The following is a 23,172-nucleotide window of genomic DNA, read 5'->3' on the forward strand; positions in this document are numbered from 1 at the left end:
CTGACCCGCCGAAGCGCAACCCACCCATACCCCTACATTTACCCCTTAACCCTATGGGCAATTTAGAATGGCCAATTCACCTGACCCACACATCTTTGGACTGTGGGAGGAAACCGGAGCACCCGGAGGAAACCCACACAGACACGGGGAGAACGTGCAAACTCCACACAGTCAGTCGCCTGAGTCGGGAATTGAACCCGGGTCTCCAGGCGCTGTGAGGCAGCAGTGCTAACCACTGTGCCACCGTGCCGCCCAGTATTACCTCCCATTAACTTCCCAGTTGGTCAATATTCCCCTTACTGAAAGGCCTCACCCTGACATAGCTGAGTACACCATTGATTCCAAGCCACCACCACTGGATATTCCCCCCAGGCTCTGGCTACATTCCCCCTTTTGAGGGTATGCCTGACCTGCTGCTTTGATCTTATGATCAAAAAGAAGGGATTGTGGAAGTTGTTTTTGTTGGACTGCTTGTTTGCAGAGATTTTGGTCAGTCATAATGTTGCTCTCGCCTGGCTTGGCCCCTCGCCCTGGGTGACCCTAGCCTGCTAGAACATTCTGTAACAATCCCATAACGTCTGCTTTTCCCTCATAACCCATGAACTGTTTATCTGTAGAGAGTGTAACTCAGCCAAACATTATCAGTGGGTGAATGTAGTATCTGGAGTGTGCATTGACTGAAGGGCTGAGAACTATAGCTCGTTGGGTACAGTCTCTCGGACTCTGCCTGGTATATGCTCATGTCAATCATCTAGTGACTATCTTGTGGTTCTGTGTCTGACTGAGGAACTGTCAGCTCGGTGTTTGTTGTACTGTATAAATCTGCAGCGATCCGGAAATGCTTTAGAGATACATTGGACAGAACTAAGGAACGGTGTGCTCCCCATGATATCAAACAATAAAGTTTGTCAATGTCCAAGGTCTGAGTCCGGGGAATTTCTTCAACTGGTTCCTTGTGCCTGTGCCTGTGCTCCAGAGTGGATTCACCACGTCTCTCACTGACAGAATGGAAAGCTCCCTTTCCTAAATCCTACAGAGTCACTGATCAAGGTAGCCTGATATCATGCCCAGAATTCCACCAGTGATACTCTTAGTGAACCATTAGTCTGACAAAGCCACAAAGAACAATATCTTCACCGACCCTCAGTTCAGCTGGGGGATTATTTTGGAAGGCCATTGAGCTCTAATAAAGGTCAACATGGTATGTGTCCCGGCTGCCTGAAGGCTGAAAGAGGATATATAATGGGTCATCCTAGGCTGGCCCACACATTCTGCCATATGCTTTCTTGACTTGGAGAGATTGATATCAGATCTGCCCTGGCCAACCAAAAGTGGTAGAATTCTAGTAAAGTTGTCAACACCATACTTCCTCTGATAATTTGAGCCAACCAATCCAAGAGATCTACTTGCTACCCAGGTTCATTTTTATATTTCTCTCTCTGGAACTCTGTGTCCATTTCCTGTCTGTTCCCTGGCTGGGACATGTTGGAATCCTCAGCAAGACTTTGAGAAACATGACTTTGAGGGCGGCATGGTGGCTCAGTGGTTAGCACTGCTGTCTCACAGCACCAGGGTCCCAGGTTCGATTCCAGCCTTGGGCGACTGTGTGGAGTTTGCACATTCTCCCCGTGTCTGCGTGGGTTTCCTCCAGGTGCTCCAGTTTCCACCCACAGTCTGATGATGTGCAGGGCAGGTGAATTGGCCATGCTAAATTGTCCATAGTGTTAGATGCATCAGTCAGAGGGAAATGGGTCTGGGTGGGTTACTCTTTGGAGGATCGGTGTGGACTTGTTGGGCCGAAGGGCTTGTTTCCACACTGTAGGGAATCAAATTTAATCTAAAATTCATACTTGGCTTAAAGGCCTATCGGGGCAAAAACAGGCTCAAGGTGTTGGCTATTTTGCTCCATAAAAAGTGTAGGCTTTTGTGAAAGTAAAAACTCCATTAACATTTACAAGCTACTGAAGATGCCAGACTGTGTATGTGCTGGTGGATTATTTGAATTAGAACACTGAGAATAGGAGTTGGGAAGTCCTATTGCAGCTGTACAAGATCATGGTGAGACAACTTTTAGAATACTGTGTACTATTCTATTCCCCCTGCTATAAAGAAGGATGTTGTTAAACTACTAAGGGTGCAGAAAAAATTCACAAGGACACCAGAACTGAGGGTTTTAAGTTTGGGGAGAGGCTGGATAGGTTGGGACGTTTTTCCCTGGAGCATCGGAGGCTTGACCTTATAGAGGTTGATAAAATCATAAGGAGCATACATAAGGTGAATAGCCAAGGTGTTTATCCAAGAAATCCAAAACAAGGGGGTGTGGGCTTAAGGGGAGAGGGGAAATATTTATAAGGTGTCTGAGGGGCAACGTTTTCACACAGCAAGTGGTACATATATGGAATAAGCTGTCAGAGGAAGTGGTAGAACAGGGTACAATTACAACCTTTAACATTCGAACGAGTACATGAATAGGAAAGGTTCATAATGATAGGGATCAAGTGAAGCAAATGGGATGAGTTATGTTTGGGAAACTGGTTGGCATGCACTGAAGGGTCTGTTTCCATGCTGTATGACTCTATGGCTGTAGGTAACACAGGGAGAACGTAGTTACAGCACTAGGTTAAACGGCAGGTTGGCTGTACTTTCCCACGGGGTTATTTAGAGTAAATTGCTGGCTTGTGGAGCAGCTGCAGATTCACTGCAGAAATTTAAGAGTGTTGGCTGCATTTGTGGAGAAAGATACAGAGTTTGGCAAGATGTTGAGTGACGTAGTTGCTGTCACTGCAATCAAATTCCAAAAACAGAGAGGAATTCCCCAGACTTTCTTTTTTCCTTTCATTGGTCTCATATCTTTTGATTATATTAGTCTCTCCAAGACGATAAAATGAGTGGGAATAATGGAATGGAAAAGGAATTGGGGAAGATGTCGAGTTAATCGATTAGATGTATGGGAAACAGAGTCAGCTGCTGTTTTGTGTCCATGTGCTAAGTGCTAGCACTTGTTATCAAGTGGTTGTATAGATACAATTGGGGGTACTTGATGACCTTGAGGCTGGGAATACAGTAAAGTGGTTATTCTTGAAGATCACTGGGAACACCATGAAGGAGAGAGCTGGAGATGTCATTCTTAAGATATTGAACAACTGTAGGATATTTGTGGTAGTGAGCACATTAACAGCGAAAATATTTAACCTTGAAGCCCACATTTTTCTGGCATTAACAAAAATCCTCAAACTCATTCTTAACTTGGACTGAGGTTAAGTATTCCTTTTGACTGTATTAGGCAAGAACTTTCGAAAGCTGATTGGGGGCAGACGTTCGCAGGTAAAGGGATGGCTGGAAAATGGGAAGCCTTCAGAAATGTGATAACGAGAATCCAGAGAAAGTATATTCCTGTCAGGGTGAAAGGGAAGGCTGGTAGGTATAGGGAATGTTGGATGTCCAAAGAAATTGAGGGTTTGGTTAAGAAAAAGAAGGAAGCATATAGACAGGATAGATCAGTGAATCCTTAGAAGAGTATAAAGGAAGTAGGAGTATGCTTAAGAGGGAAATCAGGAGGGCAAAAAGGAGACATGAGATAGCTTTGGCAAATAGAATTAAGGTGAATCCAAAGGGTTTTTACAAATACATTAAGGACAACTACGGAGAGAATAGGGCCCCTCAAAGATCAGCAAGGTGGCCTTTTTGTGGAGACACAGGAAATGGGGGAGATACTAAATGAGTATTTTGCATCAGAATTTACTGTGGAAAAGGACATGGAAGATATAGAATGTAGGGAAATACATGGTGACATCTTGCAAAATGTCCAGATTACAGAGGAGGAAGTGCTGGATGTCTTGAAACGGGTAAAGGTGGATAAATCCCCAGGACATGATCAGGTGTACCTGAGAACTCTGTGGGAAGCTAGAGAAGTGATTGCTGGGCCTCTTGCTGAGATATTTGTATCATCGATAGTCACAGGTGAGGTGCCGAAAGACGAGGTTGGCAAATGTGGTGCCACTGTTTAAGAAGGGTGGTAAGGACAAAACAGGGAACAATAGACTAGTGAGCCTGACCTTGGTGGTGGGCAAGTTGTTGGAGGGAATCCTGAGGGACAGGATATACATGTATTTGGAAGGGCAAGGGCTGATTAGGGATAGTCAACATGGCTTTGTGCGTGGGAAATCATGTCTCACAAACTTGATTGAGTTTTTTGAAGAAGTAACAAAGAGGATTGATGAGGGCAGAGCGGTAGATGTGATCTATATGGACTTCAGTAAGGCGTTCGACAAGGTTCCCCATGGGAGACTGATTAGCAAGGTTAGATCTCATGGAATACAGGGAGAGCTAGCCATTTGGATACAGAACTGGCTCAAAGGTAGAAGTCAGAGGGTGGTGGTGGAGGGTTGTTTTTCGGTCTGGAGACCTGTGACCAGTGGAGTGCCACAAGGATTGGTGCTGGGTCCACTACTTTTTGTAATTTACATAAATGATTTGGATGTGAGCGTAAGAGGTACAGTTAGTAAGTTTGCAGATGATACCAAAATTGGAGGTATAGTGGACAGTGAAGAAGATTACAACAGGATCTTGACCAGATGGGCCAATGGGCTGAGAAGTGGCAGATGGAGTTTAATTCAGATAAATGCAAGGTGCTGCATTTTGGGAATGCAAATTTTAGCAAGACTTATACACTTAATGGTAAGGTCCTAGGGAGTGTTGCTGAACAAAGAGACCTTGGAGTGCAGGTTCATAGCTCCTTGAAAGTGGAGTCGCAGGTAGATGGGATAGTGAAGAAGGTGTTTGGCATGCTTTCATTTATTGGTCAGAGTATTGAGTACAGGAGTTGGGATATCATGTTGCAGCTGTACAGGACATTGGTTAGGCCACTGTAGGAATATTGCATGCCATTTTGGTCTCCTTCCTATTGGAAAGATGTTGTGAAACTTGAAAGGCTTCAGAAAAGATCTCCAAGGATGTTGCCAAGGTTGGAGGATTTGAGCTATCAGGAGAGGCTGAACAGGCTGGGGCTGTTTTCCCTGGAGTGTCAGAGGCTGAAGGGTGACCTTATAGAGGTTTACAAAATTATGAGGGGCATGGATAGGGTAAATAGGCAAAGTCTTTTCCCTGGGGTCAGGGAGCCCAGAACTAGAGGGCATAGGTTTAGGGTGAGAGGGGTAAGCTATAAAAGAGACCTAAGGGGCAACTTTTTCACACAGTGGGTGGTACGGGTATGCAATGAGCTACCAGAGGAAGTGGTGAAGACAGGTACAATTGCAACATTTAAAAAGCATTTGGATGGGTATATGACTAGGAAGGGTTTGGAGGGTTATGGACCGGGTGCTGGCAGGTGGAACTAGATTTGGTTGGGATATCTGGTCGGCATGGAAGGGTTGGACTGAAGGGTCTGTTTCCATGCTGTACATCTCTTTGACTATATGACTCTACTGTATGCTTAAAATGGCCACCCACATTGTTTACCATCCATGTTTGATGGGCTGGAGGAGGAACACCCTATAGCAACAAAAATGGTGGGCCTTCATAAGATTCTTGCCAACTGTTTAGACTGAGGTCATTTGAAAGTAGAAATAAGTATCAAAGCAGTGGGAGATCAATATGTTTAACTCTATCATCATCTTGCTATTGCTTATTTTTAATGAAGTGGCCAATTAGGACTCCCAGATTGCTGACTCTGGGGATAATTTGAACTTTGGGAAATAGTGTATAATGGAAAATATCTGATCACAACATTTAATTGAAGTGAAAACCAGGTGCGGAATGAATGGCAGTAAATCCAATACTGGCCATTTTCACAGTGGTTAGCACTGCTGCCTCACAGCGCCTGAAGACCCGGGTTCAATTCCCGACTCAGGCGACTGACTGTGTGGAGTTTGCACGTTCTCCCCGTGTCTGCGTGGGTTTCCTCCGGGTGCTCCGGTTTCCTCCCACAGTCCAAAAGATGTGCGGGTCAGGTGAATTGGCCATGCTAAATTGCCCGTAGTGTTAGGTAAGGGGTAATGTAGGGGTATGGGTGGGTTTCGCTTCGGCGGGTCGGTGTGGACTTGTTGGGCCGAAGGGCCTGTTTCCACACTGTAAGTCTAATCTAAAATAAAACCCCAAGGTCTTTTGAAATAATGCCTGGATTTTGATTAAATTCCCTACAGTGTGGAAACAGGCCCTTCAGCCCAACAAGTCCACACCAACCCTCTGAAGAGCAACCCACCCAGATCCATTTCCCTCTGGCTAATGCAGCTAACACTATCGGCAATTTAGCATGGCCAATTCACCAGACCTGCACATCTTTGGACTGTGGGAGGAAACCGGAGCACCCGGAGGAAACCCACGCAGACAACGTGCAAACTCTACACAGACAGTCGCCCAATCCTAGAATCGAGCCTGGGAACCCTGGTGCTGTGAGGCTGCAGTGCTAACCACTGAGCCACAATGCCATGCCACGACATTGTTTCACCGATGTCTTGTGCTGGGGAATCCACACTCTATCCATCTTTTGTGCAATTAGAATGAGCTTTATTGTCATATTTACTCAAATGAGTACATGAAAAATTTACAAGTCACCACTTACAGAGCCATCTTAGGTACAAAAGTATCGAGGTACAGATTGTTAAGTACAAATTCTTAGGGAAAAATAAAAATAAACAAGTGAATGAAGGTGAGACATGACTGAAAAACACTGGGTAATCCAAGATGGAGGACGGGAAGAATTTCTGCTCTAAGAGCTGCTCCTATTTTGAGGTATTTTAGGTGTGAGGGGTGATTTCCTCAAATTCCAGGAGCAGCAATTACTGTTTTACATGCTGTTGCATTGTTTTGGAACTTTGGGGAAAACGGATCAAAACAACAGGACTTTTAAAAGGAGGAAGACAGACAAAAGGCAGCGACCACACAGTCAGTGAGGGAGAGAGAGAGAGAAAAACCTACACTGCTGTCTGACACTGCAGTGAATCTGCACAGTTACTGTGTTTGCTATTTGAGTTCATGTACCCCTGGACATCGGAGTATATCTGGGAAAAATTAACAACCAGCGAAATTCACAGCTGACCTTGGAGAAATATGTGTGGGAGAGCTCACAGCATAGGAACAGATAAGTGTATATTTTTTAAATGTAACCTTGCTGTAAATCTACAGTAGTGAGGAGATTGGATACTTTCTTGATTATACGTTTTATTGAGATCAGTCTCTTGATTACATTTTAAAAATATAAACCATAAGTACTAAGTTAGCCTGGAGCACCTTTTAGATCAAACAGACAGTATTATTTTCTGGGCCTGTAGATTGTAAAGGAGCAAAGATGACCTTTAGCAGAGTTATATGCTCCTCCTGTCAGGTGTGGGAGTTTAGGGAATTTCTGGTGATTATGTCTGCAGCAAGTGTCTTTGGTTGCAAACCCCATCATATCGCATGGATTGATTGGACAGGCAGTTAAGAGGCAATAAGGTATTTACAAGAGCTGTGATGGATTGTGATGGATTGCACTTATAGAAAAGGAGGAAAGCCGCAGATACAGTCAGGTAGATGGGTTGCTGCCAGGAAAAGTAGGTAGAGTAGGCAGGTAGATTAGATTAGATTAGATTACTTACAGTGTGGAAACAGGCCCTTTGGCCCAACAAGTCCACACCGACCCACCGAAGCGCAACCCACCCATACCCCTAGATTTATCCCTTACCTAACACGGGCAATTTAGCATGGTCAATTCACCTGACCCGCACATCTTTGTGACTGTGGGAGGAACCCGGGGCACCCAGAGGAAACCCACGCAGACATGGGGAGAACGTGCAAACTCCATACAGTCAGTTGCCTGAGTCGGGAATTGAACCCAGGTCTCAGGCGCTGTGAGGCAGCAGTGCTAACTGCTGTGGTACCATGCCGCCCACGGTTGTGCAGGAGTCTCCTGTGGCTATCCCCATTTCAAACAAATATGCTGTTTTGAGAAATGTAGATGTTGATGGACTCTCAGAGGAATGTCTAATGAACAACCAAGTTTCTGATATCGAGACTGGCTCTGATGTAATGAGGGGTATGTCGGGTTCCAAGCGATCAATTGTGATAGGGGACTGTCTAGTCAGAGACACAGACAGACATTTCTGTGGCCAGCTGCGAAAATTCAGAATGGTGTTTTGCCTTCCTGGTGCCAAAATCAAGGATATCTCAGAGAAGGTGCAGAATGTTCTCAAGGGGGAGAGGGACCAACAGGAGATCATTGTACACATTGGAACCAACGACATAGGAAGGGAAAAAGATGAGATTCTGAAGCAAGAATATAGAAAGTTAGGCAGAAATTTAAAAAGGAGGTCTTCGAGGGTATTAATATCTGGATTACTCCCAGTGTCATGAGCTACTGAGGATAGGAAAAGGAGGATAGAGCAAATGAATGTGTGGCTGAGGAGCTAGTGTATGGGAGAAGGGTTCACATTTTTGGATCATTGTAATTTCTGCGGGGGTAGAAGTGATCTGTACAAGAAGGACTGATTGCACCTGAATTGGAAGGGGACTAATATCCTGGCGAGGAGATTTGTTGGAGTTGCTTGGGAGAATTTAAACTAGTAAGGCAGGACCCAGAGAGATGGTGAGGAAAGAGATCAATCTGAGACTGACACAGTTGGGAGAAAGTCAAACAGTCAGGGAAGACAGGAATAAAACAGAGAACGGGGTAGGGCTGATAAATTAGACTGATAATTTATTTCAATGCAAGTGGCCTAACAGGGAAGGCAGGTGAACTCAAGGCATGGTTAGGAACATGGGACTGTGATATCAAAGCAGTTACAGAAATGTGGCTCAGGGATGGACAGGGCTGGCAGCTTAATGTTCCAGGATACAAATGCTTTAGGAAGGATATAAAGGGAAGCAAGAGAGGAGGGGGAGTGGCATTTTTGATAAGGGATCGCATTCCAGCTGCACTTAGGGAGGATATTCTCGGAAATACATCCAGAGTAGTTATTTGGGTGGAACTGAGAAATAAGAAAGGGATGATCATCTCATTGGGATTGTATTACATAGCCCCTCATAGTCAGTGGGAAATTGAGAAACAAAGTTGTAAGGAGATTTCAGCTATCTGTAAGAATAATAGGGTAGTTATGGTAGGGAATTTTAACTTTCCAAACAAAGACTGGGACTGCCATAGTGTCAAGGGTTTAGATGGAGAAGAATTTGTTAAGTGTGGACAGTAAAATTTTCTGATTCAGTATGTGGATGTACCTACTGGAGAAAGTGCAAAACTTGACCTATTTTTGGGAAATAAGGCAGGGCAGGTGACTGAGGTGTCAGTGGGGGAGCACTTTGGGGCCAACAACCATAATTCTATTACTTTTAAAATAGTAATAGAAAAGGATTGACCAGATCTAAAAGTTGAAGTTCTAAATTGAAGGAAGGTTAATTTTGATGGTATTAGAGTCATAGAGATGTACTGCACAGAAACAGATCCTTCGGTCCAACTTGTCTATGCTGACCAGATGTCCCAATCCAATCTAGTCCCACATGCCAGTACCTGAATCTTTCCTATTCATATACCCATCCTGATGCTTTTTAAATGTTGCAATTGTACTAGCCTCCACCACTTTCTCTGGCAGCTAATTTTCCCAGACACACTCCGATGTCTAATGATACATGAATTCAACAGCAAAGGCAGTAACTGCTAACTCTGTCAGTTATCAATGTGGATTTCTTTCTCTCTCTCCTGCACTGACCTCACCATGTGCGACCTATGTCTGTTCCTCTCCCTTTTAAAAGTGCTGTTGCTTTGACTTTTTTTCTCCAAATTTCCAAAACAATGCAACAGTATATGAAACAGTCATTGCTGCTCCTGGAATTAGAGGAAATCACCTCCAACACCTAAAATATCTCAAAAAATGAGCAGCTGTTACAGCCAGAAATTTTTCCCATCCTCCATCGTGGATTATACAGCAAGAACCTTCAAAAGCTGATTTGGGGAAGATGTTCACAGGTCAAGGGACGGCTGGAAAATGGGAAGCCTTCAGAAATGAGATAACGAGCGTCCAGAGACAATATATTCATATTAGGGCAAAAGGAGAGGCTGGTAGGTATAGGGAATGGTGCATGACTTGAGAAATTGAGGTTTTGGTTAAGAAAAAGAAGCAATCATATGTCAGGTATAGACAGGATAGATCGAGTGAATCCTTAGAGGAGTAAAAAGGCAGTAGGCGTATACTTCAGAATAAAATCAGGAGGGAAAAAAGGGGACATGAGATAGCTTTGGAAAATAGGGTAAAGGAGAATCCAAAGGGATTTTATAGAATCATTAAAGTCAAAAGAATAACTAGGGAGAGAATAGGGCCCCTCAAAGATCAGCAAGGCAGCCTAGGTGTGGAGCCGCAGGAGATGGTGAAGATACAAAACAAGTAATCTGCATCAGTATTTACTGTGGAAAAGGACATGTAAGATATGGAACGGGGGGAAATAGATGGTGACATCTTGAAAAATGGCCATATTACTGAGGAGGAAGTGCTGGATGTCTTGAAATGTATGAAAGTGGATATACCACCAGAACCTGATCAGGTGTACCCTAGAACTCTGTGGAAAGCTAGAGAAGTGATTCTGGGCCCCTTGCTGAGATATTTTATCATTGACAATCACAGGTGAGGTGCTGGAAGACTGGAGGTTGGCAAACGTGGTGCCACTGTTTAAGGACAAGCCAGAGAATTATAGAGCGGTGAGCCTGACCTCAGTGGTGGGCAAGTTGTTGGAGGGAATCCTAAGGGACAGAATGCACCTGTATTTGGAAAGGCAAGGATGAATTAGGGATAGTCAGCATGGCTTTGTGCGTGGGAAATCATGTCTCACGTACGTAACTGAGTTTTTTGAAGAAGTAACAAAGAGGATTGATGAGGGCAGAGTGGTGAACGTGATCGACATGACTTCAGTAAGGCGTTCGACAATGTTTCTCATGGGAGACTGGTTAGAAAGGTTAGATCTCATGGAATACAGGGAGAACTAGCCATTTGGATACAGAACTGGCTCAAAGGTAGAAGACAGAGGATAGTGTTGGAAGGTTTGTTTTCAGACTTGAGGCCTGTGATCAGTGGTGTGCACAAGGATCGGTGCTGGGTCCAATGCTTTTCGTCATTTATATAAATGATTTGAATGTGAACATAGGAGGTTATAGTTAGTAAGTTTGCGGCTGACACCAAAATTGGAGGTGTAGTGGACAGTGAAGAAGGTTACCTCAGAGTACAATGGGATCTTGATCAGATGGACCAATGGGCTGAGGAATGGCAGATGGAGTTTAATTTAGATAAATGTGAGGTGCTGCATTTTGGAAAGGCAAATCAGAGCAGGACTTATACACTTAATGGTAAGATCCTGGGGAGTGTTGCTGAACAAAGAGACCTTGGAGTTGCAGGTTCAGAGTTCCTTGAAAGTAGATTAGAAAGTAGATAGGATAGTGAAGAAAGCGTTTGATGTGCTTTTCTTTAATGATCAGAGCATTAATTATAGAATTTGGGAAATCATATTGTGGCTATTGGAAGGATGTTGTGAAACCTGAAAGGGTTCAGAAAAGATACATAAGGATGTTGCCTGGGTTGGAGGATTTGAGCTATAGGGAGAGGTTGAATAGGCTGGGTCTGTTATCCCTGGAGTGTCGGAGGCTGAGGGGTGACCTTACAGAGGTTTATAAAATCATGAGGGGCATGGATAGGATAAATGGACAAAGTCTTTTCCCTGGGATGGGGAGTCCAAAACTAGAGGGCATAGGTTTAGGGTGAGAGAGGAAAGATATATCAGGGACCTAAGGGGCAACTTGTTCACACAGAGGCTGGTGCGTATATGAAATGAGCTTGTACAATTACAACATTTAAAAGGCATCTGGATGTGTATATGAATAGGAAGGGTTTGGAGGGATACGGAAATGTGTTGCTGGAAAAGCGCAGCAGGTCAGGCAGCATTCAAGGAACAGGAAATTCGACATTTCGGGCATAAGTCCTTCATCAGGAATGAGGAAAGTGTGTCCAGCAGGCTAAGATAAAAGGTAGGGAGGAGGCACTTGGGGGAAGGGCCTACCTTTTATCTTAGCCTGCTGGACACACTTTCCTCATTCCTGATGAAGGGCTTATGCCCGAAACGTCGAATTTCCTGTTCCTTGGATGCTGTCTGACCTGCTGTGCTTTTCCAGCAACACATTTTCAGCTCTGATCTCCAGCATCTGCAGTCCTCACTTTCTCCTTTGGAGGGATATGGGCCAAGTGCTGGTAAATGGGACTAGATTAGGTTGGGATATCTGGTCAGCATAGACGAGCTGAACTGAAGGATCTGTTTCTATTCTGTGCATCTCTACTTTGACTCTAAATCACTGCTCCTTCAGCATCTGTGAGAAATGTTCACCTTTGGTTGTTAACAGAACCAGTTAGAAGTATAGCAGAAGCTGGTGTGGGCTGAGGTAAAATAGAACCACTCACTTCGGTGGCCCAAAATGAGTGAAAACATTTCCTGTTTTCAAAATAAATTTGGCTCAAGATCATAATAAACGAAGTAAGGGCATAGATTTTATTTTGGGCATGGATAAAATTGGTATTGTCCCTTGGGGCTCAAACCAGGCCTTAAATGAGTGTAGGGTCTCAAGCAATGTGCAATGGTACACTTCAAATATGTAATGTCTGTAGATCAGTCACACATTAATGTAGAGTCATAGTGTCACAGAGTCATATAGCGTGGAAACAGACCCTTTGGCCCAACCAGTCCACACTGACCATGTTCCCAAACTAAACTAGTCCCCCTTCCTATGCAAACCTTTTCTATTCATGAATTTATTCAATCATCTTTTAAACATTGTAACTGCACCTGCATCCACCACTTTCTGAGAGTTCATTCCATACATGAACCACTCTCTGCGTAAAAATGTTGCATCTTATGTCTCTCTTCAATCTTTCTCCTCTCCCCTCAAAAATGCACCCCCTAGCTTTGAACTCCCCCATCTTAGGGAAAAGACCCTTGTCATTCACCTTATCAATGCTCCTGATAATCTTATAAACCTCAATAAGGTCACCTCTCAACTTCTTACGGTCCAGTGAAAAAAGTCCCAGCCTAACCAGCTTCTCCTTATAACTCAAAGCCTCCATTCCTGGTAACATCCTAGCAAATTTTTCCAGAACCCTCTCCAGTTTAATAACATCCTTCCTATAGCAGAGTGACCAGAACTGCACACAGTATTCCAGATGAGGCCTCACCAATGTCATCATGACATCCTAACTCCCATACTGAAAGGTCTGAGCAATGAAGGCAAGCATGCTAAAAGCTTTCTTAACCATTCTGTTTACATGTGTTGCAAATTCAAAGAAAACATGTACCCGAACCCCTAGGATCCTGTGTTCTACAACACGGCTCTACCATTAAGTGTATAAGTCCTGTTCTTGTTTTTAATACTAAAATGCTATACCTCACATTTATCCAAATGAAATTCCATCTGCGACTTTTGGATCAGTTGTACATTAACTTGGATCAGTAGCACATTAATTTGAATCAGTTGCTCTATTTTATATAGCACAGGGTGATGTTGCACAGCTTGATTTCACCAATTTGAAAATATCCATTACCACAAAAACACATCAATATGGTCTGCATATGACAGTGAAAGAGATGTTGACCTTCCAGCTGTAAGTCTTCAGTTGAGCTGTTGTTAGAATCTGATGTTGAGGCTTCATTTTGCATCTGAAGTATCTGTTAGAGACAAGAATGGATCGGTGACTCCCTCGGTCTGGAGCTACCAGGATTCTACTTATGAAAAAGAAAAAGAAATAGGTTGCTAAGGTGCACAGACAGGTTGTGATTGGACAACAAGATGGCAAATGGAGTGTACTGTGGGAAACTGTGAGGTCATTCACTTTTACAGGAAGAATAGAAAAGCAGAATAGTTTAAAAAGGTGTGAAACTTGCAAATGTTGATGCTCAAAGGGTCTTGAATGTATTTGAACAAGAAGCACAGAAGATGTCGATATAACAAGTAATTAAAAGCAAATGCCTTTGCAAGGGAATTGAAACAAAAGAAAAACTAGAGGGTATGGTTTAGGGTGAGAGGGGAACGATTAAAAAGAAAGGACCTAAGGGCAACGTTTTCATGCAGAGGGTGCTGCGTGCATGGAATGAGCTGCCACAGGAAGTGGTGGATACCCAACAAGGCATCTGGTTGGGTACATGAATAGGAAGGGTTTAGAGGGATAGGGGCCAAATACTGGTATATGGGACTAGGTCAGATTGGGATAACTGGTCGGTGTGGACAAGTTGGACCAAAGGGTCAGTTTCCATGCTGTGTGTCTCTAATAGGCAAGTCTCATGTCATCGAACAGACTTTTGGTGTGACCACACTTGTAGCAATACATGTGTGCAGTGATGGTCTCCATAATTAAGGAAGGATGTTCAAGGTGGTTAAAAGCAAAGGTTCCATAGATAGTCTCCAGGGACAGCTGAACAAGTGGAGTTTATATTCTCTGGAGTTTAGAAGAATGACTGAAATGTACACAGTTCTGAAGGGGCCTGAGAGGGTAGATGCTAAAAGCTAGGGAGTCTAGAACACAGAGACACAGTCTCAAGACATGGTAACAATCAATTAGAATTGAGTTGAAGGAGAATGTATTCACTCAAAGGGTTGTAAATGTTTGTAATTCTTGAAATCAACAAATGTAGAGAAGGACCAGGAAATGGAATCGAAAGAGAAGATTAGGCAATAATTGTAATAAAAGGCAAAGCAGGCTACAGGCCCAGGTCCTTTATTCCTGCCTCTAGTTCTGATGTTCTTCTGGTCCTCAGTCAGGAAAGCAGCATAAAAACTTCCGAGAATATCAATCATCGTTAATAATGTGCATGAAAGAATGATTCATTCAGCTAATGATCGCTAATACTCCTCCATAGTACCTCTTCTTCACTGTCACCTGCATTATGGAGGGGAAGTTTCTGGAAACTTGAGCCGCAAGCCATCTGCATTGAACTGAAGTTTTCTCTACCGTTCTTCAATGTGACATTAATCGCTCGCTTGTGTTGCTGTTCCCTGCCCAGTCGCACTCTGGCTTGTGGCTTCATCCTGTCTCCACCCCCTCCCCCCCACAACCCAGACACCCCCTCCTTACGTTGGTGTCTGAGCAGAGATTGTCATGGTCTCATCATGCTCCCTCCAGACCCCTGATATAATTACCTTAATTCGTACTGAGGGTCAGTGACACCTCTGGAAACTGTTCTCAGAAGGCTGTGTACAGGTGACAAAACGCTTACCATAGGAATAATGTGAATATTAAGCTAATCAAAGCGTTCTCATCTAAAACCAGTGGTTAACAAGCTATCGATGTCACTTTGCTGCTTGCTCCTGCTCTGTCCCATTTGTCTACTAGTAATCTACATTTCAAATGATTACATGGGAAGCTGGAGTGGTAGTGACAAGGATAAACGAAGCTTGTTAAACTAATAGCTGCACTAATGCCCAAATATGTGAACTTCTAGTGCAATTCAGCATCAGCGCTAGCAGAACTGTCAGCCGACTCCCCCTGGACTCGTCCAGCACTCCTGCCACATGATAAATGGCCTTGTCGAGCAAATTCATCCGGGGCCCAATTAAACAGGCAGAAATGAACTAGAGCCGTCAACAAGAAAAAATTCCGCACAAAGTCAAGGAAGCTCCAAGGCGGTGAAGTCATTCTGTCAGAAAATGGCCATTTAATGCTTTGCCGAGCTCACGACAGATATGTCATCTGAGGAAGCTTTAGCAGAGTCCCTGGGTGTTTCATTTATTAATTATCAGATACAACAGGGGATTACAGAGCTTCTCACAGGCACTGTCAAGCAGTCCCTCCTGTCAGTACCTACTCAGGCCAGCTGCAGACAAACAGAAAAAAAGTTTTGTGCTGTAAAATAGAATCTTGTGTCTGTCTTTAAGGGAAATAATGGTTAAAGTTTGGCAAAGCTTTCTTTGCTGTGGATGAACAGTGCCTTCCAAACACCGGGTCACATCTCGAGCCACCAAGGTCTCTCACTTGTTCGGTGGCGAACAACAGGCGGAAGGCATCTCGATTCTGAAATGCTTCCAGCTTTTCCTCCTGGCTGCCGACACAGGGGTGGAAGTTGGGGTAGGGTGGTCCTAGGCCTGAAGCAGTTTGCCATCAAAATGGAGCCTTTGGCCTTATTTGTTAGTCTAATGGAAAGAGGGTGTGCACAGACAGGAGTCGACATGGGGGATGGAGTGGGGAAGAAAGGGTAGCTGGTTGAAAATAAAGGGACAAAACAAAGCAGATTTAATTTTGTTCAGAAAACATTGTTAGCCGCCATTAAACCCTGCTCCAAAAACTGAACCATACATGTGAGTTGGTTAATGCCTTGAATTCTAGACTCACCTCAGTGGATTTCTCTTTCATTCTCAAATTATTTTCACTCAGAACCTGAGTGAATTATATTAAAGATATCTAAAGCAGCTGATTGGTGGTGTGTCAGTTAAGTCTTTAATCCAATGATATTGTTACAGCTTTGAGTGGCATTCATCCTACGATGAGTGGAACACACACTGCAGCGTGTACAATACTTCAGTAAGTGCTGTCAACACCTGCCACTGACAGCATTCCGAGTTTGTTTTTTTGTTAATCTGGTATTTCGTTGGAGATTTGACAGAGAAGCAAATACAAGCACAACATTCCTGCCAAAAGACAAACACTAACATTAACAGTCAGTACGTACGACAGTTTTAAAAGTGTTTCGTTTGTTCAGGGGGAGATGTACTGATATTAATCCAGACATCCAGGTAATATTCTGGGGACCTGGGTTCAAATTTTGCCACGGCAGACGGTGTCATTTGAATTCAATAAAAGTCTGGAATTATAAGCCTAATGATGACCACGAATCCAACATAGATAGTCAGAAAAACCCATCTGGTTCACTGTTATCTTTTCGTGGAGAAAACTGCCATCCTTACCCAGTCTGGTCTATGTGTGACATCAGACATATAGCAAAGGATGGGTAATAACTGCTGGCCTCACCAGTGATGGCTAGGTCATGTGAACGAAGAAAAGGTTGGATTATCAGCGGAGGCATGGAGCTGGGTTTTGCAGCTGCAAATTGGACAAACCATTGCTCAGTGCTTAAATAAGTAAGTATACACTTAAAATAAATATTTGATTTGTAATGTGATATCCTCCCACCAATTTTCAATTTTAGGAAAAATAGGCATGCGCCAAAATAAAAGGCCCACCCGTCCTTTGGGGAGAAAAATAATTAACAAACTATTCAGCTTATTAAAGAAACCTGGAAATTTTTCATTCCCCACACCATCATACATTAGATGTAGAGGGAAATGTTGTGAGTGAGTGAAACTAAAAGAGCCAACCCAAGGAGATGAAGAGACTTGCAAAATGGAACCATGGTTAGAGGTGGCAGCAGAGTCTACAGCTGAAGATTTCAATACTTGGCTGGTGGGAGTCAAGAATCAAGACTGTGGTGCTGGAAAAGCACAGCAGGTCAGGCAGCATCCGAGGAGCAGGAGAATCGACGTTTTGGACATAAGCTCTTCATCAGGAATGGTAGGAGACAAGAGTTTAGTTGTTCTGTTATTATAGATCCACATGAAGTACTCTCCTTATCAACCTCTCTCCTCAGTTGAGGCATGGTGACTTTCAGGTTAAATCACCACCAATCATCTCTCTCTTTCGAAGGAGATGGCTGCCCTATGTTTTGATAAGACTGTGGTGACTTTCACTTTACAGGCGCACAATGAATGAGAAAGGGAAAGGGAAGGAGGCTGTAGAACACTGCCTGGAAACAACTTCCAGACTATGGTCTAATCCCTCTCCCACTGGACATCCACCCTTCACACCTGTTTACTCACAGATCATGAATGCAATATAATAGAAGTAAGTGATACTAGTTTCATAAACGGTTCAAAATATCTGGCCCAAATTAATCCAAAGAAGAGCTAAAACCTTTTCAAGCTCCATAAGATTTCAGAGGTTTTGATCCAACTTGAAAAACATGGATTAATGTGAACTGCATTAGTGCAACTTGTAAGCGTTGTTAACCTGTGTGGAAAAGAACTTGCAAAGTGGTCATCATTAACAAAGACGTCAACTGAGCAGATTTTATCCTCATAACAAGTTCCATGTAAAATCATCTCAATGGATCCCAGAAAAAATGATGGCTGATTCATGCCCAGGTTTTAATCATGTGTGACCTGACACGTACATTTGAATTTCCATTGCCAGGATGTGGCAGAGGTGTCATCCCATTATTTAATGAAAGTTAACTTTCTGCTAAGATAGCGAGAAAGGGATTTCAGATCAATGTGTTTCATAAGATTATCTGGAAGTTTGGGATTTATGTTTCCAAGCCCAGAGAAAGCCTGAAATTCAGAACTGATCTGGACCTAAGAACTGGGCAATTTCATTGAAACATAGGAACAAAGTAAATAGGAACAGAAGGGGGCCATCCGACCTCTCGGGACTGATTCCCCATTCAATATGACTATGGCTGATCATTGATCCCAATCCTGTCCTTTCCTAGTTCCTTCATTCCCTTCAGACATAAGAGCTGTATCTAACTCTTTCTTGAAAACTTTCTGTTTTGGTCTCAATCCCTTTCTGTGGCTGTGAATTCCACAGGCTCACCACTCTCTGGGTGAAGAAATTTCTCCTCATCTCGGTCCTACTCCTTATCCATAAACTATAACCCCTGGTTCTGGACACTCCCATCATCAGGAACATCCTTCCTGCTCTAACCTGTTTACTCTTGTTAAAATTTTATAGGTTCCTATCAGATCGCTCCTCAACCTTCTAAACTCCAGTGAATACAATCCTAACTGACTCAATCTCTCTTCATACGTCAGTCTTGCCTTTAGGAATCAATCTGGTAAATTTTCATTGCACTCACTCTGTAGCAAGAACATCCTTCCTCAGATAAGGAGACCAAAACTACACGCAATTTGTGAGGTGTGGCTTTACTAATGTGTAATTGCAGCAAGACATCTTTGTTCCTGTACTTGAATCCTCTCACTATGAAGACCAACATATAGCTTGTCTTCTTCACTGCCTGCTGCACGTACATGCTTACTTTCAGTGACTGGTGTCCAAAGATGCCCAGGTCGTATTGAAAATTCTCGTCTTTGAATTTCCAATCTTCAAATAATAATCCTATTATTTTCCTGTTTTCACTTCAAACATGCATAACCTTTATTCACTTTATCCACATTATACTTTATCTGCCATGCTTTTTCCCACTCAATCAGGCTGCTCAAGTCACACTGCAACATCTTTGCATCCTCCTCATAGATCACCCTTCCACCCAGCTTTGTGTCATCTGCAAAAGTTTAGATGTCCCTCACACACGTCATGATCAAATCTTGTGAACCCCATAAAACCCCTCTAATCACTATTTGTCATTCAGAAAAATACTCAGTTATTCCTGCGCTTTGTTTCTTGTCTGCAAACCAATTTTCTATCCATCTCAGTGCAATATCCCCCCACCCCATCAAACTTAATTTTACTTATTAATTTTATACATTTAAAAGTATCAAAGGAACATGAGTGGGTCATTCAGCCCTGGAGCCTTGTCCAACCTTGTCAGTGAGATCACAATTGAGCTTAGTTCTATTTATCCATGTTAACTCCATTTCTGTTAATTTTCACATGATTTGCCTTTCTGTGTGATTTCTTTAGCTAGTGCATTTCAGACAGTCAAGGTACATAAAGGGAATTTAGGATACATGATGGCTACAGAAGTAATTATCCACGAGATAAATTGTGCATTTCAGTGAGCTAACAGGACACAAACTGTGGCTTAGAATTATGTCCTCTTTCTTTCACCTCTGCTGATTAAAATCCTGGAACTTCCTTCCTGACATCCCATGAACAGACCTACAGTACATGGATTGCAGTGGTTTAAGAAGATTGCTCACCACCATCTTATCAAGAGTAAGTAGGGAGGAACAATCAGTGTCTGTTAAGCCAGTGATGTCCATATCCTGCAAAAGAACAAAGAAAACACACAAATCAGATGTGACAAGCCTGATGTTGAGGTATTACCAAACAGGCAGCTCGATATGAAGATAATATCTTGGAGCAATGCAGGAATGATATATCAGCTTATATGGGTGTAACAGGAATTTATTCACAGTGCAGTGCTTTAAACTATCTGCTCTCTCATGCTTCTAGGAGGTTCTTTAATTTTCTCTGAGTCTGTACCCAGACATAATTAATCAACCACAGTAGGCATCACTAGTGAACAGACTCACAAAATCAAACACAGAACAATTGAATACATAACTTTTTAACTTACAAGTGGAAGACGAAGAGAGTAAAATTGTTCAACCCCACTGATAGCAACAAATGCACTGATAGCAAATTCCACACCTACTTTCCACCCAGCATGATTTCCCTTTTCTGCTAACTTCAATGCATGATCAGAGTAAAGTTCATGACTGCCATTTACCAAGTTCACTTCTTGGGATTTTTCATTACAATCTCCATCTGAATGGACAGCACTATTGTTTTGAAAGGAGTTTTGAAAACAAGGTTGAGTAGGAAAGGTTCAGAGGAGGAGATGACATAATTAAATTTGTGACCTCATTCCCATGGGGTAATGATGGTCTAATGGTAATATTGCTGGTCTGTTAATTCGGAGGCCCAGGTAATGTTCTGGGGACATGGGTTCAAGCCCAATATGGTAGAATTTGAGTTCAATAAACATTTGGAATTAAGAGACTAATGATGACCATGAATCCATTATTGATTGTTGGGTTTACTCGTGTCCCTTAAGGAGGGAAACTTTTGGTCTATATGTGACTCCAGACTCACAGCAATATAGCTGCTCTCCAGGCAATAAATACTGGTCCAGCTAGCAATGTTGTTATCGCATGTATGAAACATAACTTTTCCACTTGCATTTATCTTTACTGTGGGATGTTAAAGACTCAAAAAAATGAGTTGCATCATAACAAGAGTCCTACCAACATGAACTGTCTGTATCTAATTCTCTTTCTTTCTTGGCTTTCGAGTGTTGCAGGCTTGGTCGTTATTTATTATCCATTGTTAGCCGCTTCTGAAAGTAATGCCGCTTCTGTCCAGGAACCTGAGGTATTTAGTGGACCAGTAACACACAGAGACAAAGTAGTCAGGGCTACTATAGCAGTTCACCATTAATTTTTAAGGCCCCACCTTCTTCCGCCTTAGTTGCCTAAAATAAAGTTCAACTGAAAATTGGAATGGACAGATGCCAACATTTCAGGAATGTGGTTCTGTCCCAATGAAACCCTATTCATAAACATTTCTGCTCATGCTTTACTAAGGAGTCACAGTGGAGGGAGATGTTCGCAGCCTTCTATCTCATAAGATGATGGTTTATCCCATGGACAATGTTAAGCATCGCCTCCAGTGGCTCAGTACAGCACCACAGGCTCTGCTGCAATTTCTGAAGAGGAAAGCATTTGGCTGAGAAGGTGCATTGGAATAAATATTAGAGTAGTGCTGGAAAAGCACAGCAGGTCAGGCAGGATCCAAGGAGCAGGAAAATCGATGTTTTGTGCAAAAGCCCTTCACAGGTCTTGTTTCTGCAAGACACCTTTTAGTTTTAGTTTTGGCTTAGTTTTGCTCAGCTCTTCTAACTCCCCTGTAAACAGTCAGCCTCCAGAGGTCACCGCTGTCAGAAGCGGTATCCCAGCTTGTCAGTGCCAATTTCAACCATTTTCATCTCTCACATGCAGGTGTTCTAGTAGCAGAGGGATGGATATCCAGGAGGTAGTGACCAGTAAGCTGTTCACCCTACAGAATGTCTAAGGGTGGCTAAGCCAGTACGATGTCACTATATTAATGGAATTAGCACAGCCCACGATCTCTGAGCCATTCTGTCTAGAGATGCCACAGATACAGCTGAGATGTTGAAGATGGAAACTTTTCTCTTGGCAAGTGTATGCTGTCCAGATCTCACCATTATAGAAGACTGTGCTCAGGACAAAGCTTAGATGACTTGCAGTTTGATCTGCTCAGTCATTTTATTGTTCCCCACACTCTCATTCTCATGTTAATAGCTACAGTTTTTGCGATAAATGTCATTTTGGCATCAAGTGATGGATTATTGGTGATTGTGGAGCCTAGGTGTGAAACAATTAGCAGCTTCCAATGTCATTTTGTCATTGCTGATATCCTTCTGGATGCTGATGGCTAAACTAAACTCTTAACCGGTGTGTGCAATGTGATTCTTGGTGTGGAATGTTAGTGTGGTATGGTTAATGTCGAATGATTCTCTGGTGAAGACATGGTACACATGTACCTTGGATCTCAGCTGATCAAGTTTGAGCAGCTTTCTGCTGATTCTGACATAGCAAGGGCTGTGTCTTTTAAATTTGTGCTTTTTTTTATAAAAAACTGTGGATTGAAATTAGATGGGGCTGTTTTAAAATCAGTGTTTGAAATGGAGGCTGTATGTGCTGAATGCCAGACATTTGACACTCATTCAATCCATTGTGCTTGAACAAACAGTAACTGAAGTTTGAGTTGCAAACAATTTGCAGACAAGGGATATATCAATACAGCTTTTGTTGGCAACAAGAAGTTGATTGGTCAATGGACCCATGACCAGTTATCAATGGCAGAGACATTTTTGTCTCTCAACAATTATGTGATTGGATCTCAGGTAACTGAATAGCTAGGAGATGGAAAAAAACAGAGAGAGAAGTGTTCAGTTCTTCCCTAGATCAGGAACAGTCTCCCTGTTCTCTCCAGTCAAAACTCATTATAAATCTGAAGAAAACAATTTATCTCTCCTACACCAGTTAGTATAAACTGTGACTGTTAATTGATGGACCAGAGACTTTTAATGAATGGCCCAGGCACCTTGTGTCTCTTACCAACCAGTGGAAGCATCTGGAGAAAGATGACTGACGCAATATGCCAACTAGCAGAAAAATCATAAAGATCAGCTTAGCATCAGAACTTGGCAATGAATACTACTGGGCTATCTTTGCAGTTTTTCCCTCTGTCCATAACCTATTTTACCCCATCCATTTGTCTGTCTGTGAGTATGCATAAGGTGGCATTTAAAAGGGGATTAGAGTTTTAATTAGTACTGTTATATGCTGAAAACGTGTAACTGTTTACTTTTAGTTATAGTCTAATTACAGAATAAAAATAAATTCTTGTTCAGTATCGAAACTTAGTCTGTGCTTTCTATCATCCTCAATCAGAAAGTCAGGTAATTTGAGGAAGTTTGTAT

Source organism: Hemiscyllium ocellatum, chromosome 2 (genome assembly GCF_020745735.1).
Source record: "Hemiscyllium ocellatum isolate sHemOce1 chromosome 2, sHemOce1.pat.X.cur, whole genome shotgun sequence".
Lineage (NCBI taxonomy): Eukaryota > Metazoa > Chordata > Chondrichthyes > Orectolobiformes > Hemiscylliidae > Hemiscyllium > Hemiscyllium ocellatum.